The following is a 14811-nucleotide window of genomic DNA, read 5'->3' on the forward strand; positions in this document are numbered from 1 at the left end:
CTCCACCACACCCAGCTATTCATAAGTTTTAATAAGTCCATGCCAGACTATTTAAATCCTGTAAAAAGAATGCATTTAGGATAATTTTGCATACACATATTTGAACTCACTTAAACACTTTACATTGTTTTAAAAGCATCATATTTATTTTGATTATTATGATTGTTATTATTAAAAACAAAAGGCTACCCTGAACACTCTTGTCTATCAAGCAGAAAAATAATGGATGCAAAAATGCAAATCAAATAAATTATAAACACTTATAAGAGTAAATGCTACCAGGTTGTAACTTTTACACACACACGCGCGCGCACACACACACACACACACACACACATACACACACACAAGTGGCCTTCTATATCTGTAGCTGTGGGTTCTGCATTTGGAGATCCTATCAATCACAGATTAAAAATATTAAAAAACTGTTCTGAATATATACAGACATTTTTCTTGTCATTCCATGAGCAAGACAGTATAGCAACTATTTATATAAGAATATATTAAGTGTTATAAATCATTTAGATATTATTTAAATTACATAAGAACTTTCATAGGTTATAGGCAAAACTATACCATTTAATAAGAGACACTTGAGCATATATGGATTTTTGGAACCCACAAGGGTCCTGTAGTCTCCTGTAGATACTGGGAAATAACCATACAAATTTGCATTCACATATACTCTGTTTCCTTAGAGAATATGTGTGGCAAACATTTCATTTTCTACCTCTAGTCAAGAGCCCAGTCATATCAAGAAAGGAGATAAAATGGTGAAACATATAGTGAGGAGGAAAGCTTTCCTCTTTACCACATAGAATACTGCTGCCAATGAATTTGAAAACGAGTGTTAGCCTTTTCTATTTAAGTTATGTATACTGAAGATGACAATGGACTAGACTGAAAGAATACTTTGAATTGTTATCCATTTGTTTATTTGATGAATATATATTGAGTATATTCATATGTCAAATAAGAACAAACTCTCAAATTCCAAATCTCTGCCCTTTTGGAGGAGATACTCTGGTTAGTGTGGAAGAGATCCAGAAAAAGTATGAAATAAATGAAATTTCTAACCTGTTCAGTCCATATCCCAAATGTCCAGAAGGCTCACTGCCAGCCCCTTAATCTCTGAGGATTTGTCCCTACCTACTCTGTCTTTGCATAAAGGAGGCCAGATATTTCTGAAGCCATCCCTCAAACAACACACACACTCACTCACACACACACACACACACACACACACACACACACACACACACATTCACACATATGCACACATAGTCATAAACATACATATACACATATATGTACACACTTATATACACATACAAACACATACATATATGTACTTACATTCACACACAGCTCCCTGTGTCTGTGGTTCCAAATCTATAAATGGAAATATATTCAGAAAATAAATGTCTGCACTGAAGATTTACAGGCTTTTTTCTCTTAATATTATTCCTAAACAATATGGCAGAACAATTATTTATATAGTATTTGCGTTGTATCAGGACTAATCTAGAGATAATTTAAAGTAAATAGAGTTTGGTTTGATGGTGTATTCCTGTTATCCCAGCACTTGAGAGGCTGAGACAGGAGGACCACAGGTTTGAGGACAACCCTAGCAAGTAGTGAGACTCTCATCAACTTAGTGAGACCTGGTTTCAAAATAAAAATAAAATAGGATTAGGGTGTAGTTTTGAGGTTCAGTCAACCAGAATAAGGGTTCAATCCCCAGTACTACATACACACAAATAAATAAATAAATAAATAAATAAATAAATAAATAAATAAATAGGAAGATGTGCATAGGTACCACTACTCAAATACTATATGAAGGACTTGACGATTTTGATATCTGGAGGACAGGGGATCTGGAGCCAATCTCCAATGGATAGTGAAAAAATGGCTATACTTTGCAGCTTTTGATGACTTAACTTTGTGACTTAAAGACAGTATTTATTTTTATAGTTAAGGTTTTTGTTCTGTTTAAGAGGTCTTGGCATATCCCAAAGTTATAAAGATATTATAGTCTTGCAAAAGCTTTATCATTTTATCTCAATAAGATTTCAAACATATCTCAGTGACTCAGCAACATTTATTGGAGAGACCATTTTTTCTCTACAGTGCTGCAGAGACAGCATTGTAATAAATCAAATGTCTCCATAAGTAGGCCTGTTTCTGGGCATTTTCTTCTGGCTTATTGTTCTATTCATTTATTCTTGCATCGTTGCTAAAATGTCTTAATGACTACAGCCTTGTAAAAAGCCTTGATATCCAGTAATTCAAGTCCTTTAACACAGGTATATATTTTATGATTATGTTGGGTAGCCTCCAAATTTCATATAAGTTTTAGAATTACTTATAATTTCTAAACTAAAAGCTTTCTGGTTTTTTATTAATATTGAAATTAATCAATAGGGATTTGAAGAACATATCTACAATATTGACTTTCTCAATCGATGACAATGGTATATACTATAAATTAGGTAGTAATATTTTATAGTGATTCTGTGTAGAATTTTTTAGTTCTTTAATTTATTCCTGAATTTATTTTTGCTAATATATGTGATATTCTTTTTAAAGTTCAAATTTATTCTTGATAGGATATGGAAATAAATATGTTTTGTTATTAACATTTTTAAAAATTTTTTTATTGATGCATTATATTCATACATAATATTGGGTTAAAAAATTGTGTGGTCATACATGTACACATCACCAATTTAACCCCTACCCAATTCCCACCCCAATCCCTCCCCATTTCTCCTTCCCTTGCTTGGCTTAGTGGTTGACTTCGATATGTTTAAGTACATTGTGTGTTTTGGAGAGTTTCCTTCTTCCCCCCTCCCATCCCCTCATCTCCGCTATAGTATTTACTTTTTCATCTAGAGTTCCTCCTATGACCCATTTCTCCTTAGCTTTCACATATTAGGGAAAACATCTGATTTCTTATTTTTTGTGACTGACTAATCTCACTTAGCATAAAGTCCTCCAGTTTCATCTGTTTTCCTGAAAATTATGTAAATGAGTTTTTTAAAGGCTGAATAAAATTCCATTGTGTACATATCCCACACTTTTGTAATCTATTCATCTGTTGATGCACATCTTGGCTGGTTCCATAGTTTGGCTATGGTGAATTGCGCAGCTATGAACATAGATACACATGCATTAGTTTGGTAGTTTGGTTTCCTTCCTTTTGGGTAGATACCCAGAAGTGGTATTGCTGGATCAAATGGTAGATTTGTTGCCATTCTTCTAAGGATTCTCCATACTGTTTTCCAAAGTGGTTGCACTAATTTGCAATCCCACCAACAATGTTTTAGAGTTTTTACTTATCCACATCCTTGCCGTCATTTGTTATTGTTTGTGTTTTGAATGATTGCCATTCTAGTCGGAGTTAGGTGAAATCTCAGGGTAGTTTTGATTGGAATCTCTCTGATTGCCAATGATGTTGAGCATTTTTTCATGCATTTATAGGCCATTTGAATATCTTTTTTCATGAAGTGTCTATTTAGTTCACTTGCCCAGTTTTTGATTGGATGATTTGTTTTTTAGTGTTGAGTTTCTTGAGCTCTCTGTATATTCTAGATATTAGTCATCTATTGGAAGGATAGGTGGCAAAAAACTTCTCCCATTCTGTTGCCTCTCGATTCAGGTTCTTGACAGTTTCTTTTGCTGAACAGAAGTTCTTCAGTTTCATGCAATCCCACACATTGATTCGCCTTTTGTTGTGCCTTTGGAGTCTGATTGAGAAAGTGTTTATTTGTGCCTATGTGTTGCAGTTTTGGACCTATGCCCTCTTCAAGGAGCTTCAAGGTCTCTGGTTTGATTTCCAAGTCTTTGATCCATCTTGAATTGACTCTTGTGCAGGGTGAGAAAGTGGGATTAATTTCCAGTTTTTGCATATGGTTAACCAGTTTCGCCAACACCATTTGTTGAACAGGCTATCTTTTTTCCATTTTATTTTTTTTGCCCCTTTGTCAAAAATCAATTGGTTGAAAGTGTGTGGACTTGTTTCTGGGTCTTCTATTCTGTTCCATTGGTCTATGTATCTGTTTTTTTTTTTTTCTAGTGCCATGCTGTTTTTATTACAATGGCTTTGTAGTATAGTTTAAAGTCAGGTATTGTGATTCCTTCTACATGGTTTTTGTTGCTGAGAACTACCTTGGCTATTCTGGGCTTTTTGTTATTCCAAATAAATTTAAGGACTGTTTTTTCTATGTCTTTGAGGAATGATCTTGGTAGTTTAATATGTAGATTACTTTGGAAGGATGCCATTTTAATGATATTTATTCTGCCAATCCATGAACATGGAAGATCTTTCCATCTTCTATGATTTTCTTTTATTTTTCTAATGTTTTACAATTTTCTTTGTAGAGATCTTTTACTTAACTTGGTTAAGTTTATTCCTAAGTATTTTATTTTTTTGTGGGAGATCCTGAGTGGAAGTGTTTTCTGAATTTCTTTTTCAGTGGATTTATGGTTGGTGTACAGAAAAGCTTCTGATATTTTAAGATTGATTTTATATCTGGACAGTTTGCTGAATTTGCTGATCAGTTATATAAGCCTTTTGGGTGAGTTTTGGTGTATTTTAAATATAGTATCATGTCATCTGCAAATAGTGAAAGTTTGAGTTCTTCTTTTCCTATTTGTACTCCTTTGATTTCCTTTTCTTGCCTTATTGCTGTGACTAGAGTCTCTAGTACTATATTGAAGAGAAGTGGTGTTAATGGACATCCTTGTGTTTTTCCTCTTTTTAGGGAGAATTCTTGAAGATTTTCCCCATTTAATATGATGTTGGTGGTGGGCTTATTGTAGATTGCCTTTATGATGTTGAGATATGTTCCTTCTATTCCAGTTCTCTGCAGTGTTTTTTTTTTTATCATAAATGGATGTTGGATTTTATCCAATGGTTTTTCAGCATCTGTTGAAATTATCATGTTATTTTTGTCTTTGATTCTGTTTATATGATGAATTACATGGATTGATTTTCATATGTTAAACCAGCTTTGCATCTCTGGGATGAACCCTACCTGGTCATGGTGTATGATTTTCTTTATGTGGTTTTGAATGCGTGTCACTAGTATTTTGTTTAATAGTTTTGCATCCAAGTTCATCAGAGATATAGGCCTGTAGTTTTCCTTCCTTGAACTGTCTTTATTCGGTTTGGGTATTAGTGTGATGTTGCCTTCATAGAATGTATTTGAGAGAGTTCCACTTTTTTCTATTTCACAAAATTATTTGAAGAGTATTGGGATTATCTTTTCTATAAAGGAGTTATAGAATTCACTTGGAGCTCGCTTGTAATCCCCGCACATGGGAGGCTGAGACAAGAGGATGGCACAGGTTCGAAGCCAGCCTCAGCTACTTAGTGAGGCTTTCAGCAACTAAGTAGCTGAGGCTGAGGCTGGCTTCGACGCTGTTTCCAAATAAAATATTAAAAAGGAAAAAGGTCTGGGAGTATAGCCCGGAGGTAGAAAACCTTTGGTTTCCACCCCCAGTACCACCAAAAAAAAAAAAAAAAAAAAAAAAAAATTCACTTGGAAAACCATCTGGTCTTGGCTTTTTTCTTTGATGGTAAGCTCTTTATTGCTGTTTCAATCTCTTTGTTATTGGTTGGTTTAAGTGTTCTGTATTTTCTTAACTCAGTTTATGAAGGTTGTATTTATCTCGAAAGTTGTCAATTTCCTCTAGATTTTTCATTTTGTTGGAATATAATTTTTCAAAATAGTTTCTGATAATCCTCTGAATTTCTACACTGTCAGTAGTAATGTCTCCTTTTTCACCTCTTATCTTCATAATTTGGGTTTATCTCTCTTTATCTATGTTGTTAATTTTTTCAGGAAACCAGATTTTGGTTTTGTTGATTTTCTGTATTTTTTTATTCTCTAATTCATTAATTTCTGTTCTAATTTTAATAATTTCCTGTCTCCTACTGGCTTTGGGATTTGATTGTTCCTGCTTTTCAAGGGCTTTGAGGTGTGTTGTTAGGTTATTTATTTGAAGATTTTCTGTTTTTCTTATGTGAGCACTCAGTGCTATAAATTTTCCTCTTAATACTGCCTTCACAGTGTCCCAGAGGTTTTTATATGTTGTATCTTTATTTTCATTTGTTTCTAGAAATTTCTTAATTTCACCTCTTACATCTTCTATGACCCATTCTTCATTCAGACGTGTGGTGTTCAGTCTTCACATGTTTATGTTGTTTGTCTGAGTCTTCTTATATTTGATTTCTAGTTTCATTTCATTATGGTCTGAAATGACACATGGAAGTAGGTAACATTTTTTTAATTCATTAGTGCTCATTTTGTGTCCCAGGATGTGATCTATTTTGGAGAAGGTTCTGTGAGCAGCTGAGAAAAATGTAAACTCTGCTGTAGTTGTGTGAAATATTGTATATGTGTCCAACAGGTCCATTTGGTTAATGGTATTCTTTAGTTATGAGGTGTCTTTACTGACTTTTTGTCTGGAAGATCAGTCTAGTGTTCTGAGAGGTGTGTTGAAGTCTCCCAGTATTATTGTATTGGGATTTATGTGTGACTTCATGTCACAAAGAGTTTGATTTATGAAAGTAGCTGCACCTATTTTTGGGGCATAGATGTTGATTATTGTTATTTCCTCTTGCTGGATTATTCCTTTTACCGGTAAAATATGCCTTTCTTTGTCTCTTCTAATAAGTTTGGGTTTGAAGTCTAACTTGTCTGATATCATAGTTGCTATTCCTGCTTGCCTTCAAGTTCCATTAGCATGGTTTACCTTGTTCCAGCCCTTTACCTTGAGTTTGTTCCTATCTTTACTTATAAAGTGTGTTTCTTGTAAGCACCAGATGGATGGATTCTGGTTTTTAATCCATTTCGACCCTTTATGTATTTTTATTGGGGAGTTGAGGCCATTTACATTCAGTGTGATTATTGAGAGACAATTTTTAAATTGTAACATGTTAAGATTTTATTTCTCTTTGAGGTACTGTTTATTCTTCTTCGCTTAGTTGTCTGCTGGATGGAAACTCTTGTTTCTCTGGTTCTGGTGTGTATTACCTATTTCTCCTATGTAGTTAATCTCTTTGAATATTTGTCTAGTGCTGATTTTGAAGACATAAATTCCTTCAGTTTCTATTTGTCATGGAAAATTCTTATTTCCCCATCTAATTTGAAAGGTAGTTTTTCTGAGTAGAAAAATTTTCACTGGAAATTGTTTTCTTTGAGAATTTGTAATATGTTACTCCATTCCCTTCTGGCTTTAATGACTTGGTTTGGGAAGTCTGTCATGATTCTAATTGGTTTGCCTCTGAATGTCACTTGGCCTTTTGTTTTTGTTGCCTTTAAGATTCTCTGCTTGGCTTCCACATTGGTCATTTTGACAATTATGTGGCATGGGGAACCTCTTCTCTGCTCCTGTCTAAAGGGAGTTCTATAAATTTCCTGGACCTATCTATCGACCTCTTGTTCTATGTTTGGAAAATTTTCTGCTATTATTTCTTTGAAGAGATTATTGATACCTTAGGTTTCACCTTTGGTTTCAGCTGCCACTACTCTTTTACTGGGTTGTATCGCAAAGTCTCAGACCCAGGGAGTTAATCAAGGCTGCATGAAACTGTGGGGGTGCCAGGCTGGGTGTTTTCCCATGGGGAGCTGTGACTAGGGTGTAGTATCTCTGCCAACGCTACTACTTCACTGAATTAGACTGCAAAATCTCAGACTCAGGGATATTATCAAAGCTGCCCAAGTCCCTGGGGGTGCAGTGCTAAGATTTCTCCTTTAGGGCCTGCAGTTTCATTTACAGTTGTTGATTGCGCTGATTTGGAGATGTTGCAGGTGTGGTGAACTCGCTGCTGCCTCTGGCAATATGGCACTGCTATCATGCCCTAGGTCGTGAGGCTGGAGTATTTTTTTTCTTGTTTTGACCTATGTTCTGAGTTCCTGGAGGGCATGATGAGCTTGGTCACTGGTAGTTTTTGATGTTGTTTGTGCTAAAAAAAACTGCTGAATTACACCTGAATGATCTGCAGCTGCTCACTTTAGCTCCTTGATTACCTTTCTTCTCTGGAGGCTGGTGCTGTGAGGGTAGATGGTGCCTTTGTGGCTCCACTGCTGCAATGCAGGCTGGTTTCTTTTCTGATCTCTGGTTGCTCTTCTAGTATTCTTTTTCTCTGTCCCTTTAATTTACAGTTTTTATTTCTCTGCTGATAGTGTCTTCTGGCTATGAAAAGCACTGATTTTATGGCAATAGAGATCGAGTGTTAGTGGGACTCGTAAATGCTGCTTTTCTCGGTTGCCATCTTCCTGGAAGTCCTGTTATTAACATTTATGTAGTGACCTTGTTAAATATACTTTTAAATACTAATAATTAATCTGTAATTTTTCTACATGTACAATCATGTAATTAATCATTAATGATACATTTTTCTTCCTTTTTAATTCTTGTAAATCAAATATCTTTCATTGCCTTATTTTCCCTATTAGAATGTCTGATAGTGTACTGAAGTAAGAAACTGTCGGTGGGCATCTTTGTCTCATACCAGTCTCAGATGGACAGTGTTTATTACTTACTATTTATCTGTGATATTTGTTAGAGGTCTTGAGTAACTATGCCCTTTTCAACTTCAAGAAGTACCCTCTCCCTCCTAAGTTGTTATAGGAGTTATCTTGATTTAAAATATTGAAGGAGATAAGAAAGTAGGAGGTAACCCAGAAATATGAAGAAAAGCTGGAGAGAAGTCAGAAAGAAGAAAGGGAAGAAGATGGGGATAGAGATGGTATGAGGGTTGGGAGAATATAAAAGCTTTGGATTTGTAACACCACCCTAATCCTCATAGAAACAAAGTAGTAATGTTGGAAGCTAGGTTTGGTTGTAATCTCATTAGTGGATAAATCAATTGTACTGCATTTATGTGGGTGGTGGCCTGGGCCCATAGGACATGGCAAGGTGAGGCCTGGGAGGTACAGCCTTGGGGATTATATATGTTTTTTCTCCTCTTCCATGCTCTCTCTTGCTTTCGACCTCTTTGATGTGAGGAGCAGAGTCTGTGGGCTCTCCTCTTAGCTTTCTACTGTCATGCCTGATCCATGGTCTCTGGCCTCATATGGACTGAACCCCAAATCCTCAAGGAAACAGCAAATAAATCTTCCATCATCTTGGTTACCTGTCAGTCTTTTAGATTATAGCTATGAGAATGTTGACTAAGCCAGAGCAAGATCTGACTTTTGTATTACCAAAGCATTGTGACTTCTGTGTCCTTAATAGAAGGGGGATTCAATGCATACAAGTAGGGAGATGATTTGGAAATCAAAATATAGTTGAGATAAGTTAAGTTTAATACATTTTAAAAATAGGTAAAACAAATAATTCCAAATCCTCAAAGTAAAAAAAAAACAGGTATTTTAGTAAATATTAGTAATAATGATAACCCCTCAATAAGATTAATCAAGAAAAAAGAGGTAGAAAACACAAATCACTAATATCAGCAATGGAATAGAGGACTTTACCAGATATCTTACAAAATTTAAAATGATCATAGGGATTACTATAAAACACCATGGCAAACACATTTAAAAACAAATAAAACTAGCATTTTCTTGCAAAACACAATTATTTATTTACATAAAATATACAAAAATGGAAAATAATTTAATATGTATATTCCTATATTTAATAAGGAACACTTTTCATGATTTAGTATTTTTACAATTGTTTTGGTGCAGTATGCATCATAGTGAAATTCAAAGTGATACATTCATAAATGCACACAACAGTTATGCAGACTGTATTTAGTAATGGAGAAGGTAGAAACATTGTCCTACATTTGTATGAGACCATCAGGGATATTTAAAAAAATTAAGCTAGGCATGGTGGCCCACATCTCTAATCTCAGTACTTCAGAATTTCAGGAACAGAGATAGGAAGATCACAGGGTTGAGGCCAGCCTCAGTAACTTAATGATACCCTCAGCAATCTATCATAACCCTGCTTCAAAATAAAAAACAGAGATGAGGATGTAGGTCAGAGGTAGAAGACCCCTGTGTTCAATTTCCAGTACCACACACACAAAAAGAAAATTATAAACTAATATATATCATAACCATAGTACCAAAGTCCATAGCAAAATAGAGAATTATATGCAGAAAAATATAAAAATATTTAAAAATATAAGAATAATTAAAATATTTAATAATAAATACATTTGATATTTTAAAAAATGTATAATATACTTAAACATTTGATTTTAAATTAACAGTAGTTAAATTAACTTATATTTAAAGTATTTAAAATACTCGATATCAAATTTATGCTATGATGTCTAAAACATTTATTAATAACTATAATACACAAAATAATTTAGACACAAATTCAGTGAAGTTTTCCCAGAAATGCAAAATTGGTTTAGTATTCAAGATCCAACTAATGTAATTAACTGAATAAGTGATAAAGGAGACAATTATATTACTATCTCAAAAATATAGAAAGAACATTCATTAACTATTCATGATATAAGAAAATAAATTTTCAGAAATTAGGAAAAGAAAGACCTTCTGTCTCATAAAGTATGCCTAAAACAATGGTACAATACTATCATAAATAAAGTTATAAGCTATTTAAAACTTTTGTCCAAAGTGAGGACAAGGAGTCCATTATCATTACTTCTATATTTTTCTGAAAATTATATTTTTATATTATATTACTGTATAAATTTATTATACTATATATAAAACATGTCTATCAAATATATACTATTAAATATTAAGTATATACTTACATACATATATTATTTTGTTCAGAAATTGCACATTCATGGTGCCAGAAATTCTTCAAAAGGACTATTAGGGTTAATATATGAATCTAGCAAGATCAGAGAATACAAGTGCCACCATATAAAAATATCAATTGGATTTCTATACACTATTTACATCAAATATTGGAAGTGAAATTTAAAAGCATCATTTAAAACCATGTAGAAAATTTAGGACTGTGAGGAACTAAATAAATAAATTTAACAACTCCAAGATTTCTACCCTGAAAACTATAAAATATTACTAAGAACAATTGAAGAAGGGTAAAATGGAAACATATTTGTGAATTGGAAGACTTAATTATGTTTATATACCAATTTTTTTTTCAAATTGGCTGAATGGATTCTAAGCAATCCCAATAAAAAAATTTAAAGCATTTTAAAACAATCTAAAAAGTGATTCTAAAATTTACATGAAAATGCAAGTGACCTAAAAAGGTCAAAGCATTCTTAGAAAAGAAGCAGAACAGCTGTGGCTTCTGCTGTCAGATTTCAAGACTACTATAAGGATACATTTGTCAGGAGAGTGTGGTAACAGACCACAGAAACAGACTAGACTAACTTACTTATGGAGAGTTGCTTTTGTTGCTTTTTTTTTTTTTGTAGTCCTGGGGATTGAATTCAGGGACATTCTACCTCCAAGCTAGACCCTTAGCCCTATTTTATTCTTTAATTCGAAGCAGGGTCTCACTAAGTTGCAGAGCACCTCACAAGTTGCTGAGGCTGACCATGAACTTGTGATCCTCTTGTCTCAGATGCCCAAGTACTGGGAATAAAAGTGCGAGGCACCACGCCCAGCTGAGAGTTGCTTTTTGAGAAGAGGGAAGGATTATTTTCTTAAACATTTATACCCAGAAATCAATTCTAGTCAAAATAAAAAGACATTTGATAAGCTGATCTTAAAGTTCATTTAGAAGAAATGATACAGATAAAGATAAGTAATAAGGATTTGTCTTACTATGTAACAAAAACATTTTAAAAATTAATAATTGAGCCGGGCGTGGTGGCACACGCTTGTAATTCCTGCGCTTGGGAGGCAGAGACAGGAGGATCGCGCAGGTTCGAAGCCAGCCGCGCAAGCTGGCTTACGAGACCCTGTTTCCAAATAAAAATGTAAAAATAGGTCTGGGAGTGTAGCCCGGAGGTAGAAGGGTTTCCAGGAACCCCAGTACCACAAAAAAAAAGAAAAAAAGAAAAAAAAATTAATAATTGATAGTTTAATTTGTGTAGTCAGAGAAAATTAATAAAAAAAGATTAGAAAACATGATTTGGAAATTATTAGGTCTTTTTTTGTGTGTGTGTGGTACTAGGAGTCGAACCCAGGAGCATTCTATCTCCAAGCTACACCCCCAGTCCTATTTTTTAGTCTTTTTATTTTTTTTTGAAACAGAGTCTCACTGAGTTGCGAAGGGCCTGGCTAAGTAGCAGAAGCTGTCCATGAACCATGATCAAAATGCTGGGATTACAAGCGTGCGCCACTGTACCCAGATGATTATTATTAGGTTTGTATTTGGAATAAAACATGTGTCTTTACATATACTGAACATAAAAAAATATTCAATCAAAGGCCAGGAGTGGTGGCACACGTTTGTAATCCCCACGCTTGGGAGGCAGAGATAGGACGATTGCACAGGTTCGAAGCCAGCTTTGCTGGCTTAAGAGACCCTGTTTCCAAATAAAAATATAAAATAAGTCTGGGAGTGTAGCCTGGAGGTAGAAGGGTTTCCAGGAACCCCAGTACCACCAAAAAAAAAAAAAAAAAAAAAAAAAAAAAGAAGAAAGAAAGAAAAAGAAAATGAAAATGAAAAAGAAATCTATTTTTACAAACATATACCAAATAACTGTCATACACAAAAGTAAGAAAGTGTTCAAAACTTATTTTAAAATAAACAAAGATTATATAAATAAGCAACCTATAGAAGAAATAGAAATAAACAATCAATGAATGAAATAGGCTCCTTCTGCTTCTTCCTCCAATTGAGAGACTACAAATCAAAGTAGTAGTAAAATATTGATTTTTTATTATTGCAAAAGTTACAAAAAGAAACTGATAATTATCTAGTATCTTTATCATTTGGGATGTTATAATAGAATAGCATATACTGGGTAAGCAGCAAAAAATTATTACTCATGGTTCTCAAGGTTGGGAAATCCAAGATCAGGCCACCAGCAAACCTAATATATGAAAGCTTAGTATCTGCTTATAAGAAGGTAACTTGTTACTGTATTCTGATGTGGTACAAAAGTAGATGGGCCAGGAGCTTCCTTCTGGCCTCATATAAAGGGGCATTAATCCTATTCACTATGACTTCACTTTCCGGCCCTAAAGGCCAGTCTCCCAACACCATTACATAGATGAATAAGTTTCAACATGAGCTCTGAGAGTAACTCATATATTCAGACCGTACCATCTAGTGTTAATGAGTATCTGGGAAAACAGTACACTCATGCGTTCTTTTTGGAAGAACAAATTGGAATAGTCCATATGGAAAGAACTCTGGCAATCACTATCTAAAAGGCATATAGTTGAAACCAGTAGTTTAACTCTGAGGGTCTCAGTAGAAAGCATTTGCATATGTGTAAAAACAAACTACATGTCTAAAGGTAATCATTCAGTCATCAAATAGTTTACTATAATGGTATATAAAGATGTTTACTGCTGGGCGTGGTGGTGCACGCTTGTAATCCCCACGCTTGGGAGGCAGAGACAGGAGGATCAAGCAGGTTTGAAGCCAGCCGCGCTGGCTTAAGAGACCCTGTTTCCAAATTTAAAAAAATAGGTGTCTGGGAGTGTAGCCTGGAGGTAGAAGGGCTTCCAGGAACCCCAGTACCACCAAAAACAAAAACAAACAAACAAACAAAAAACCAGATGTTTATCATATTATCATAGGAGGATAGTTTATTTAACAATGCAATAGATAAAATGAATTCACCAGAATGATATTTTATTGATAGGGAAAAATAATGCTCAAGGCCTATGCATTTAAACACTTCTTAAGTGTTTAATGTACTACTAAATAACTAAAATGTATGGCCCTTCTACATCTAAGAACAGAACCAAACTGCTAAAGTTTACTTAAGGTGAAAAATTAACCTGATTGTACTAAAAAGAGGAGGAAAGACCGTGTCCTATAATCTGCACCATGAAAGTGGAGCAGTATTCCATTTTATTTTTATGAGAAATCTATTGTTATGTTAACAGTTAATAGAGTCAACTGTTGAGGGTTCATTGCTTCTTTATAAACGAAGACATACTGGATTTCTAACTTAAAGTACCTCAGAATTTAACTTGTTTGGAGATAGGTATTTACAGAAGAATCAAGTTAAAGTAACGTCAGTAGAGTGGGCCCTAGTAAAATATGACCAGTATCCTTTTAAAAAGGGGAACTTCAGCGGCTGGCATCGGAGTCTGCTGTGAGGCAAGGCCACTACTGAGTCCTCCAAGGCTGGGATCGGAGCCTGCCAAGGGGTTAGGCTGGTGCTGGGGCCTCTGAGGCCTGGATTGGAGCCCACCGAGGGGTAAGGCCGGTGCCGAGGCCAGCGAGGCCAGGATCGGAGCCTGCCTTGAGGCAAGGCCGCAGCTGGGGCCTCCGAGGCCTGGATTGGAGCCCACCGAGGGGTAAGGCTGGTGCCGGGGCCAGCGAGGCCAGGATCAGAGCCTGCCTTCAGGCAAGGCTGGTGCTGGGGCCTCTGAGACTGGGATCGGAGCCAGCAGAGGGGTTAGGACGGTGCCAGGGTCAGCGAGGCTTGGATCGGAGCCTGCCTTCAGGCAAGGCCAGTGCTGGGGCCTCCGAGACCAGGATCGGAGCCAGCCGAGGGGTTAGGTCGGTGTGGGAGCCAGCAAGGCCAGAAATGGGGCCTCCCATGAAGCAAGGCCGGTGCTGGAGCAAGCGAGATTGGGATCAGAGTCCTCTGGGTGCCCAGGCCACTACTGGGGCCATCAAGAGTAGGATTGGAACTTGCAATGCAGCATGCACAGAGAAATATCACAAAAAATAAAAACCAGATGCTTCCTC

Source organism: Muscardinus avellanarius, assembly GCF_963383645.1.
Source record: "Muscardinus avellanarius genome assembly, chromosome: 2".
Taxonomy (NCBI): domain Eukaryota; kingdom Metazoa; phylum Chordata; class Mammalia; order Rodentia; family Gliridae; genus Muscardinus; species Muscardinus avellanarius.